We start from the raw sequence: 13,386 nt of genomic DNA, 5'->3' as shown, positions 1-13,386 counted from the left end.
CATCAGAGGTGGCAAGAGTCAGCATCTTTAAATTCCTCATCTTTATCATTTCGAAGGATGTATCTTGGGCCCAGCACATCAGTGCCATTGCATAGAAGGCATGACAGCAGCTCTACTTTTTGAGAGGTTTACGCCATTACGGCATGTCATCTAAAACTTTGATAAACTTCTATAGATAAACTTGTACTGAATGGTTGCATGATAGCCTGGTATGGGAACTAATATGCTCTTCAATTGATAGAAAATACTTGAACAAGTAGTGGATACCTCCCGGACCATCACAGTTAAACCCTTGCCCACCACTGAGCGCATCTGTAAGGAGTGCTGTTGCAGCAAAGAAGTATCCATCATCGAGGACCGGCATCATCCAGGCCCTGCTCTCTTTTCCCTGCTGCATGCAGGAAGGAGGTACCACGAGGTTCAGGAATACTTATTACACCTTAACCATTAGGATTTTGATCCAGTTGGAATAACTTCATTCACCCCACAATCTACTGATTCCGCAACCTATGAATGCACTTTAAAGGAATATACAATTCGAATTCTTGAAATTTATTTCTTACTGATTTTTAATGTTTTTGATTTTTTCTCAGCTCAAGCAGGCAAAACCTGAGGTATGGGCATCGTCAAACACATTCATCTCTCAGTTGCTGAGAACTTTCAGACTCTTCTGGAGGTGCTTAGTATTGGTTTTCTCTGGAGACTTACATAAATATTACCATATAGGTTGAGATGTTTAAGGCTTTGAGAATCTTGACCTCAGGAAGATAACATATATAGATGTTACTGTTGGGACATAGTCATGTTCATGTTTCAATTTGCTCTTTTAATTCAGCATATTTCTGTTGTGTTTCACTTCTTGATTTGTGTATGTTGGGTGTGTTTGGAGTGGCGTTATCTATTAAGTAAGTTGTTCTTGTTTGTTTATCTGTAATATTATATCCAGATGGTTTATATAGATTGTCCTATCTGTAATAATGCATCAATTGTAATATTAATTTAGGACCCTGAGTTTAAAATTGGATCAGCCTTTCATTTTTGGTAAAGTATGATGTATTTTATGAGGTTGAATTTTAAAACAAGATTGGTAAATGATATTTGCCCCATGATTGTGCCTGTCTAAGTAATGAAATTGAGTTAACCTGCCGCAGGATTCTGTAATATATTGGATTCTTTCTGTTTTCTCTTAGCATTTTCGCCATTTATTGTCTTTTATTTGTTGATCTTTTATTATGCATCTTTGATATCTTTCTGTGTTTACCACTTGGTCCTGTATTGTCGCAAGGAACCTTTCTGCTTCTGGAAAGAGATCTCCATCTCTGAGCCAGCCAGTTGATGCTTCCCTGTTGACATCTGTCTTCTCATATTGTGCAGATGTCTTCCACGGAGGCTTATACTCGTCGGTAGTGATTTTTATTTTCATTTGTATGGGTTGTGCTTTCATTGAAGTTTAATGGTGTGTACAGAACTTCTTATCAGACTTGAATATGCTCACATGGGGTGCTGAGTCCTGTGTTATCAGATTGTTGTGTAAATTATTAGTTCTGTTATTCCTCTTCCTCCTTCTGTCCTAGGTGTTAATCTAAGTGTTTTCGGCTGTATATAGTATTTTGTAACATTTGTCATTTCAGTTTTCATTCTTCTTTGTAATTTTTTTTTCAAATCGGTTTAGGCCCATGTTATTGTGCCAACAGAAAACGTTGATATGGGCACAGCGAAAGTGTTTACTGCCTTTGTTATACTTTTACTATTGAGCTCTGTTTAACAAATTTTCTTCAGCCCTGAAGTAAATTCTATCAAAAAATTTCCCTTTATTGCCCTATAATCTACTTTCTGTGCTTGTTGATATCCCATTGGTTGTATAGTTTCCTGCTGCTATCTTTTATATTCTGCTAGCTCTATTGCACCTTTCTTTATGTATAATATTCTGCATTTATCTAGTCCAAAGTTCATGCTCATAACTTTAGCAAATAGTTCTACAATCTGAATTAAACAACTTAGCTGTACTAATGAAAGAGCATATAATTTCATATCTACCGTGTATAGAAAACTGCATCAAGGTATAATTCATTTGGTTGTCTTAGATCTGATGCTCTATTTTCTTCTGAGTCTATAAATTACGATTTTTGCTCTATTGTTATTTTTCTCTCTGCTGAAATTGGTATAAACTGAAGTACAAGCATAGCCCAGCACATTCATTTCTCTATTGTGAGGGACTTTTGGACTATCCTAGTGGTGTTTAGTAGTGTGGCTTTCTGGAGGTTTACAGAAATATTGATGTAAAGGTCTAATTGCTTAATACTATTGAGTAGTACTTTGGGATGATACCAGCTGTAAATATTACTATTGGGACAATGTATACCCTTGTCCACATCTAGTCTGTGCAGCTCGCAGGAATGTCTTCCATGGAAAGTCTTATTCTTCCATTAGTTAACTTTTTCTTCAGTAGTGCTAATTTCTTCGTTTTTCTGGGTTGTGCACTCATTTAAGTTTAGTGCTGTATATTTCTTATCAGAATTGGATATGCTTGTGTGGAGTGCTAAATCCTGCTTTCCTGGATGAAAATATATCCTTAGAAGTTTTAACTGATGGCTGTGTAGATTTTAATTACTTTTATTCCACTCTCTCCTTCTGTCCTAGATTGTGTTAAGCTAAGCACATTCGAGAGTACATAATGTTTTCTGAAATTTGTCAGTTCAGTTCTTATTTATCTTTATAAATTTCCAGATCGGCTTGGGACCTAAATATTATGCCAAAAGAATATGTTAATATAGGTATAGCAAAAGTGTTTATTAGGTTAGAGAATGTCGAATCTTTGTAGGTGGAGTTACAAAACTGCAAGGGTAAAAACAACATTATGAGAATCATATCTATGTCACAATGGGGGGCGGGGATTGCTGGACCCAAATGCAAGCCACATCTTGTGAGGTTAATTAAATTTAGTTTATTGTTCGATACCAGGAGAGCAAGGCAGGAGCAGGAATAGCGAACTGGACAAGGACTCAGGACTACGACTAGGCTGGGACTAAGGGACTGGGCTAAGACTCGGAATCGGATCCTAAAACTAGAGGAGACATGAAGAGGCTACCGTATGGACTCCGAGCCAGAGACTGGGCCAGGACCCAGTACCTGGGTCTTGCCTCCGGCTCGGACCCCAGAACCAGGCAAGGACATGGCATGGGCTAGGGAGAGGAGAAACATGGGAACACAGAGCCTCGGTCTCGGGAGAGCAGGTACATGGAACCATGGACGCATACACAGAACACAGGGTCAGGACTTCTCCTTGGGTACAGGACATAGGGCCGGGACTCACACACAGAACAGAGAGCCGGGACCCCTCCTTGGGTACAGGACATAGGGCCGGGACTCACACACAGAACAGAGCCGGGATGCCTCCTTGGGTACAGGACATAGGGCCAGGACTCACCTACTTCAGGACAGGACAAGACAAGACGTGACCCCCCGCGAGGGCAGCGGCAAAGCGACCTGACTTACCCCACGGAGGCTAGGACAAGACAAGACAAGACATGACCCCCGCGGGGCAATGGCAAGACGGCCAGACTTACCACACGGAGGCGAGGACAAGACAAGACCAACACGAAAGAACACCAGAGAGTACCTATCTAGCTCCGGCGATAGAACTAGACCGAAGTGCAGGCGAGGGCTTCAGATGAGGGCTAGAGGCGAGAGGGGCAGAGAAGGGATTCAGACTGTGGGGTAGGACAGGAATCACAGACCGCTAGGGACAGGACTTGACTCGGAACTTGGATGCCGCCAGGGCCGGGGATTGACTGGGAACTTGGATGCCGCCAGGGCCAGGGCTTGTCTCGCAACTTGGAGGCCGCTAGGGACGGGACTTGACTCGGTACTTGGGTGCCGCCTGGGACGGGACTTGGCTTGGTACTTGGATGCCCCCGGAACCAGGACTTGATTTGGAGCCTCTGGGTAGTGGCTAGCTATCGACTCGGCCCGGGAACAGTAGATAGCGGTTCTAGATGCCCTCTGACAGGTTAACTGACGGACCCACCTCGCTAAGGAAACTTTGCAGGCTTGCTTTGGCAAGGTAACTTGACAGGGCTGCTCCGGTGAGAAAAGGCGAATTACCGGCACTCGCTTCGGGCGGAGACTATGTTTGCTCCAGCCAGATGACATTGGCACGCCGTACTTTTGGTGACTTTGCAAACGCTCTTGCGCCGAACAGCTGAAAGCCGGAGACTATAAACTACCGGTTCAGCTGAGAGTAAATTGCCCCTAATCACCAAGGCCGACGGACACGGGAAAACAAGGAACCAAGGGGAAACAGGGAGTCAACGGTCCGGATCGTAACATAAATAAAGTAAATTTAAAGAGACCCCGATCCAGACCATGACAATATAGGCCTCCAAATAGCAGCTAAGATGTGGGGTTGAGATTGCAAATGGAGTTGGAAATTGCATGGTAATAAGAGTAATGTCGCAATTGTAATATGGGACGTGAATATGTAAAGGAATTGGAAATATCAGATTAATTCGGATCACAAGAGAGGACATTTGTTGAATGCCTACGAGATGGCTTTTTAGAGCAGCTTGTGCCTGAGCTAGGGCTATCTTAGATTGGGTGCTGTGTAAGAATCCAGAATTTATTGGGGAGTTTAACGTAAAGGAACTCTTAGGGCAGAATGATCATAACATATTTGAGTTCAGTCTGCTGTTTCAGAGGACAATGTATAAGTCAGATGTAACAGTATCACAATGGAATAAAGGGAATTACAGAGACATGATAGAGGAGCTTTCCCAGGTGGAATGGAGGGGGATACCGGCGGGGTTGACGGTAGAGTAGAGGTGGCTGAAGTTTCTGGGAATGGTTCACAAGGCGCAGGATAGGTATGTCCCACAGAAGGCATCGTTCCCAAGTGGCAATGGTAGGCAGCCATGGCTGACAGGGAAAGTTAAGTGCTGCATAAAAGCCAAGGAAAGTGCATATAATGCAACAAAAGTGAGTCAGAAGTCAGGAGATTGGGAAGTTTTAAAAATTCAACAAAGGACAACTAAGAAAATCTATAAGAAGAGAAACAAATGAAATATAGTGCAGACTAGCCAATAAAGCAAGATACCAGAAGTTTTTTTTTCAGTTATATAAAGAGTAAAAGGGCAGTGAGAGTTGATATTGGATCACTGGAAAGTGATGTCGGTGAGGCAGAAATGGGGGGCAAAGAAATGGCAGATGAACTTAATGAGTACTTTGCATCTGTCTTCACTGTGAAAGACACCAGCAGTGTGCCAGAGGTCAGTGAGCATCAGAGAGCAGAAATAAGTGCTATTGCTATTACAAAGGAAAAAGCGCTAGGCAGACTTAAAGGTCTTAAGATAGATAAATAACCTGGACCAGATGGACTATCTCTGGAGGCTCAGTCCACAAATATCCAGTAACAGGCAAGCAATTGCATTTCGAAGGATGTGTATCATTCAGCTGCATCAGGTTGGTTAAAGGACCAGAACCCTAGGGTTTGTTCACTCTATTTTGTTTTTACTGTGGACTCCAAAGAGCGGTGTTCTGATGTACAGAGCTGTAACTCAAATAGCATTTCAAGTAAAGGGAGGCGCAGGGGGGGTGTAGGGTGTGAGCCACAGCTTCTCGGACAGCCTTGCTCTGGACCTCTAAAACGTTGCCTCTTTTCCTAGTTACTTGCTATAGAGGACGCAGCAGGACAGTTGGGTGTGGCTTACGCCGCCTCCAGTAGCTCAATAGCCCCACAAGCCTTTGCGTCTGTTGATTATTGTTAGGGACAGCTATTTTTACTATCTTGTTTTGTACTTTACCCAGGATTATATCATGTGCTGTGACCCACTGACAACCCAGTAACTTGACTGTCTGGCTCGGCCCATGTATTTTCAGTAGAATCACCCGTTCTCTGTCCTTCATGTGACTTACCTGCTCCTCCTAGGCTTCAGCTAATCCTTCTCGGTAGGGGCTCTTAGCATGATGTCTTCTATATAGTGGGCTACCAGATGAGAGCTCGAGTACATCGAGGACCCACACTATCAGTCCATGATACAGTGTACTGCTGTGTACATACCCCGAACCAATCTAGTGAAGATTTACTATTTGCTGGGACTCTGATCCTGGGACTCTGGCAACAGAGGAATAGAGAAGATTGCATTGGCCAGAACTAATGCGGCGTACTGCTCCATTTGTCCAGTAAGGTCACCAAATCCGGGCAGCAGCAGTTAATGGAGGAATGTTTTTTTTCAGCTGACAACAACAAATTGTCATCTTTGAACTGCTGTATGATTTCCATACTGAATAGACAGGTCCATTATACTCAGAAGTTATGTGTTCATCACTTCTTATTTTAACAGCTCCGCTATGTGTCCAAGATTTCCGAATATCCAACCGTAATTGGGCACTGCTTTGCACATGCCACACTAGGTAACAGTATCATAAGAGGTTAAAACAGTTTTTCGCACTAAAACAGATTGTTTCCCCCACGAGAGTGGCACTAGGCTCATCCCTTTTAGTGCCGTTGTGATGCTTCAATGAGTACAAATTCAGTTAAGGTGACACTTTGCTGTTTTAGGGTCACCATTTTCCCAAATAGGGTTTTTCTAATGCACGACACATGTCAAATGACTTTTTCAAAAGCACACACCAGGATCTAATAGGCTGCATCCTATTGTTTGTGAACTCCCACCTTATTTAACAGAGGGGCTCCCATTCGGGGACGTCAGGACTACCACTCCCCACCTTGGCTCTCTGACATGCTGGAGAGCAATCCGGGGATAGTGTACTCAGTAGCTACTTTTTTAGGTAAACTTTGACCCCAGTACTTTTTCATTCCTTCGTCGTATCAGGCTGTATCTTTTTATATCGAACAACTGTCGGCCTGGCCATAGCTTATAAACATAGACAAGAAGTCTGAAATGAGGAAAACATCTTTCATCAGTATTGAATTTCATGTATATGTGTGTTCATGAACATCTACAGACTATCACCAGATTCAGTTGACTTAATTTCGTCTTACAAACCTCCATTGGTGTTAAATACCTTAGCATATACCAAGTAGGAAACACAGTTTAACTATTTCTTTACACCACATCATTTCATTTTAAGTCCAGTTGTCCATTTCCATTCATGATTTTTATAGTTGTCAAGGTGGGAACATGTCAAAATAACTGTGAGAGTCAGTGTTTCTGTAAAATGTGTCAGCAGATAATCTGTCTCCGAAATTGAGGAAAGAGCAGAGAGCTATCAGAGATGGACCAAGTAAACTGGAGTGTTGGGTAGAATTTGGAGCTAAAGTTGATGAAATTGAAGAGCTCAGCATAGATGCAGAAAGCAGCGCACATATCTTCATTGAAGCAGTCTTCAATGTAACTAACAAAAAAATGGAGTGCATTACCAGTGTAGACTTGGAACATGGAGCATTTTACACAGCCGACGAAAAGACAGATGTTGTTTGGGCCCGTGCAAGTTTCCATTGCTCACGTTCTGGTCTGGAGAACATTGGAGGAGCCGAAAGTGAAATTGTTGAGGGAAAGTATCAGTTCTACCAAAGAGGAGAGTGGTACTGGAGAGAAACAGGTTAGGTTGGTTGTTCACAAAAAAGCAGAGAGCCATAAAGTCTTCACGATGAGGGATGGATAGGGGTTGGAACTGGATGCCCATTATGAAAATAATATGATCAGGGACAGGAAGCAGAAAGTTATTGCTGTGATGGAGAGCATGTCAGGTGTCACAGATGTAGATAGGAATGGTTAGGGTTAAGGAAAGGAATGAACTAATTGGAGAAAATGGAGTTAAGATATGCAGAAAAGAATTCAGTGCGCAGGAGCTGGTAGAAACAATAGGCCTACCGGGCAGTTTGGTTTGTAGATCGTGGGTAGCAGTGTGCAGTGCTGATTTTGTTAGTATTTCTCAAGACTGACAGCATCTGCAGAACCTTGTGAGTTCATTGACTTCAGTCCCTCTGTTACTAAACAGTCCATATATTGGAATATTGTTAAGTACCTCACCAACTCATTTATCTCAGGCTGCAGAAGGAAGCCAGTGTTGACAGAGTAAACTCACAGTAAATGAGAGAACATGCAAACTCCACTAAAACAGCACAAGAAATCAAGATAAAACAGATTGCTGAGTTGTTAGGTAACTAGTTTACTGGATGTGCCACTGTGCAAGTCCATTAATACTTATGTATTAAGTATAGAAGTGATGCTGACCCCAGTCTCAGAGCCACTATTCCTCCTACACCTCTATGGGAATGATTGCTTGTTGACTTGACCAGTGAATTTGGATTTCACGTAGGCCCAGTCGCCTTCTTAATTATGGCCCAGATCTGGAGAGTATGCAGAGGAAATATCATAGAGCAGCAAGTTCCTTTATTCGGGACTTATTACACTGTACAGAGTGCACATTGAGTGTGAGCTCAAAAATACTCTAATGATCCAAACAACCTCCAGAAATTTGCAACATTCACGTTACAACAGTTGTAGATTTTATTGTTTCACATTAATTCAACAGTGACCTCATTTCCATTTTAGGTTTTGATCATTGCCAGTTGCTGGAACAGATACTATTCAGCTTATCAAAACTGCTCCGCCATTCCATCATGGCTGATTTATTATTCCTCTCATTCCTATTCTCCTGTCTTCTACCCATAATCTTTGACAGCTCACTCAGTCAAAAACCGATCAAATGCTATTTTAAATATACCCAATGACTTGGCCTACACAACGGTGTGTAGCAATGAATTCACAGATTCATTGCCATCTGGCTAAAGAAATTCCTCCTCATCACTGTTCTAAAGGGATATTCTAGTATTCTGAGGCTGTGCCCTTTGGTCCCAGATTCACCCACTACAGGAAGCACCTTCTCCAGCTCCAGTCTGTCTAGGTCTTTCAATATTTGATAGAAGAATGTGGGGATCCAATTTAAACCTAAACTCCAAGGAGTTCAGGCCCAAAGCCAACGAACGTTTCTCGTACATTAATCCATTAATTCCCATGATCATTCTCATGAACCACCTCCGGACCCACTCCAATGTCAGCATATTCTTTCATAGATAAGGGGGGCCAAAATTGTTGTCAATAACCTAGCACGGATTGATAGGTTCTTGATTTAGCAAGGGCGTCAAAGATTACTGGGAGGAGAATGGGGTTGAGAGGGACAATTCGCCCATTTGGGAAATAGTCTACGCCTTTATTCCTCCTACCAAAGTACATTACCATACACTTGGCTGCATGAAATTAAAACTGCCACTTCTTTGCCCATTCTCCTAATCTGTCTAACTTTTCTGTAGACTCCCTCCTTTGACAACACTTCCTACTCCTTTACTATTTTGATATTGTCACAGGCCTTCTGAAAATCCAAGTAAACAACATCTACTACCTCTTCTTAGTCTGACCTGCCTATTATTTCTTCTATGAATTGCAACAGATTTGTCAGTTAAGATTACCCCTTAAGTAAACCATGCTGACCTCGGTCTCTTTTATCACAAGCCTTCAATTACCCTGAAATCTCATCCTTATTAATGGACTCCAACAACTTCCCAACTATTACCTATCATATAATTTACTGTCTTTTGCCTCCTTATCGCTTTGAAGAGTGCAGTGACCTTTGCAAGTTTCTAATTCCCAGAAACCATTACAGAATCTAGTCATCCTTCGGAGATCTGTAACACCTCCATAATCATTTAGTGCAGAAAGGGAACCCTGAAACAGAGCTGTTGACAGCATGTCAAATGAATCTGGAGGAGCACAGGAATCAGCTTTCTGGCTTTGAGCTGAGTGATAGAAAGTAGGATTAATACTGATGGGTCCTCACTCATCAGTGTGGACAAGCTGGACTGATATCCCTACTTCTATGCATTATGATAGGACAACCCATGTTGTTCTCCCTGTAGGTGACACTGTTGAAACACAATCATCGCATATTTTCCTTCAAATGCCTTCGACAACCAAGAAATCAGCACGTCTCCGCCATCCATTACTTTTAAGCTAATCTTGCTCAATGCTGAATACTTCCAATATTATTCATTCTATCCTTGGATCACCTTTGAGCAGTTTTGACATTCTCATTTTTCTCCAACTTCTCTATGATCATATGCCTCCTACTTCTATAAGCTAAGTCTCTGTTGATCTCCAAACGAAGTTCAGTTCTCTAATCCTCTCCTATTGGACAAAACCATATTTTGTCATATTACAATTAACTTTTAATTACCGAGGCCATCGAATTCCGTTGGTAAATGTTTTGGATTCTTAACATGTCTGTTATCTTTTAAGAATTAACTCCTTGCCCTAGTTTATGTTAGTATCACCTGATGACATTCAGCACCAATTGATTCAATTCTGCGTTGCACAATAAATGTGGAACTTGGAACATGGAACGGTTCAGGCCTTGGCCCAAGATGTTGTGTTGACCTATATAAATCTACTAAATGATTAATTATACCCCTCCCTCCTACACAGCCCATAACCCTCCATTTTCTTACATCTGTATCCCTAGGTAAGAGTCTCCTAAATGTTCCTATTGTATATGCCTTTACCAGGACCGTAGCAAACAGTTCCATGCACCTAGCACTTGTTGTGTAAACAAAACATCTATTTTGATATCTCCCCTAAGGTTTACTCCATTCAGCTTAAAAGGGTACCCTCTAGTATTGGCCATTGCTTTCCTGGGAAATACGGTGCTGGCTTCCAAATATCTCTATGCATCTCATAATCTGAAACGTCTCTAATCCTTCTTCATTCCAAAGAGGAAAGCCCTATATTGCACAATCTTGCTTCGTAAGGCATGTGCTCCAATCCAAGCTACATTCTACTCCCTCACTAAAGCTTCACGTCCTTCCTATGATGAGATAGTCAGAGCTAAGCACAATACTCTAAGTAATGTCTCACCAGAGTTTTACAGAGCTGCAACATTATCCTGTGCAGCTACTTTGAGAGATCTATACTCTCATATCGTCCACTCTGTTCCTCCACACCGCTAAATATCCTGTTGTTAACCCTGTGCTTTCTTCAAGTTCAACCTTCTAAAGTGTATCCCTTCACACTTTTCTAGATTGAACTCCATTGCCATTTCTTTACCCGCCTCTGCATCCTGCCTTTATCTTATTGTAAAGTATTACAACCATATACACCATAAACAACATATGTTTGTGACACCTGCAGACTTACAAACCCACCCTTTCACTTCCACATCCTGTTAATTTATAAACTTCACAAAGCTTAGGGATCACAGAACAATTCTTGCAAAACAGCACCATCAATAACCTCCAGACAGAATACCCTCCATCTTCTTCCATCCTCTGTCTTCTGTCGGTAAGACAATTCGAATCCACACAGCCAGATTTCCTTGGATTCCACATCTTGTGTTATTCTGTAAAAAGCCTGCCTGGGGAACCTTGTCAAACACTTTCTAAAATCCATGTAAACCACATTCACTATTTTACCTTCATAGATTTTTTTCACCTCCTCCAAAACCTGAGTCATGCTCGTAAGGCGTTATCTTCCCCTTACAAAATCGTGAAGTTTTGCGATTTAAATTCCACTGCATCTTGTTGTGACCAAAAGTTATGAACCACTTGCATGAAGATAGCATTTCCTTTTAAATTTTATTTCCCTTGCTCCTTTTAAGATTTTGTGACAGGCTTCTCCTGGGTTTCTACAACTCTGAAAGGTTTTCAACCTGGCATAAAGGAATTGGGATGTTATTCTCGTTACTATGGTGGGAGTACGTGTTCTCCATTTGGTTCTCTTATTTAAACAGCCCAATGAGTTGCACAGGGAGCCAGTACTGCACTTGCGCAGATAATTGATCCGTCTCAAGGCCATTGCCTTTGTCTATTAGAAATGCGAAAACTTTCCAAATCAATTCAGCTACCGATGTAAGTAAAGATTCGAGAGATGCATACAAGTGCTACATTGTTCTTCCAATGTGAGCAGACAGGCAGCTTTCGAGTTACAGTAATGCAACTTTCTGCCCACGGTGAATGCCACAACATTCGGCCACTCTATTTCCTGACTGAGATGAAAGGGCACAGAGAAGATAGGACCAAAAACATATTAAGACTCTTTCTCTTACCATTCTCACTGATAGCGTGTTACAGGTTCAACAATCTAGGTGGGAACACATTGCATATTGTGGCCTCTGCATACTGTGGAAGTCGCGGTAAGGCAAGCGTAAAATGCAACATCCAGCAGAGGATGACTGCGGCGGTGTGTAGTCAAATCCAGATCTTTAAAGTGACACACACAAAATGCTAGAGGAACTCAGCAGGCCAGGCAGCATCTATGGGGGAAAAAAGAGTACAGTTGACGTTTTGGGCTAAGACCGGTCATCACTGTCCTGTACAATTTTCCATAGATGCTGCCTGGTCTGCTGAGTTGCTCCAGCATTTTGTGAATGTGCTTAGGTTTCCAGCATTGGCAGATTTTCTCTTGCTTGCTTTAAAGTGAAACTGCCGGCACCAATATTGCCAATGCAGACAGATAGGTGAGAATGAACGTGGTAGTGGGTAGTTAGCCTAGAAGAACATAGTTTCTCTTTACATGGTGTTGGGTGCCGGAGACAGACGAGATTAGAAAACAGGAATGATGTGAAACACACCCCAAGATGGACAATCAAAATATCCTCAGCTGTTTCAATTTACTTTTAATACAATTAAGAATGTTAAGTACATTGTATGGGTTGGAATGTACCAAGTGAGTGCCTCAGCCATCGTTAGAGAAAGGAAAATGTGGGAAGATTGTAGATTGTTGAATGTAGATGTGAAATGCAAAAGCGTTGAGATGAATCTTGTGAAAAGGACAATGTGTGTAAAAGTTAAAGAATAAAAAAGCAGAGGAAGATCAGGCAAAGGGTAAGTATCTACCTCAGTGTTCCAAAAAAAAATAGCGCCAGAGTCTGAGGATGAACTAGGCGCTGTACCCCCGCCTTCTTGTTACACTGCTTCAACAAGGACATGCCAAGTGTTGCCTCTGGAGTACTCGGTGAGGCCGGCATCAGCCTGCGTCCTGCCACTGTTCCTAACAGGACTACAGGAGACGGGAGGCAAAGGGGTGTAGAGGGGATGAACGAACTGTTGCTTCAAATGTACCTTGAACTGATGGAGCCAAAAGAAAATGTTTCCCTCTTTATAGATTGCAGTGTCTGATAGGAGACAATAATGTTAATTAATGTGTGGAACGTGTGCGTAAATGTTTTCAAATGTATTCCAGATGACTCCAGAAGCAGGGATGCCATCCTAACAAAACTCCCCTCAGCAGCTATGTGCAAGGACCCATAAGAAGTAGACATGTAAACCAATACTTTGAATATGGAATATAGTTGAAGAGCTTCCAGCAGTAAATCAAACCTACCAATACTAATCTGTTTTAATACTAGTCAAAGCCGAAAAAGAATCTGAATAAA

The sequence above is a fragment of the Mobula birostris genome, chromosome 10 (assembly GCF_030028105.1).
Source record: "Mobula birostris isolate sMobBir1 chromosome 10, sMobBir1.hap1, whole genome shotgun sequence".
In the NCBI taxonomy this organism is placed as follows: domain Eukaryota; kingdom Metazoa; phylum Chordata; class Chondrichthyes; order Myliobatiformes; family Myliobatidae; genus Mobula; species Mobula birostris.
The sequence above is the reverse complement of the archived record's forward strand: the minus strand, read 5'-3'. Positions refer to the sequence as shown.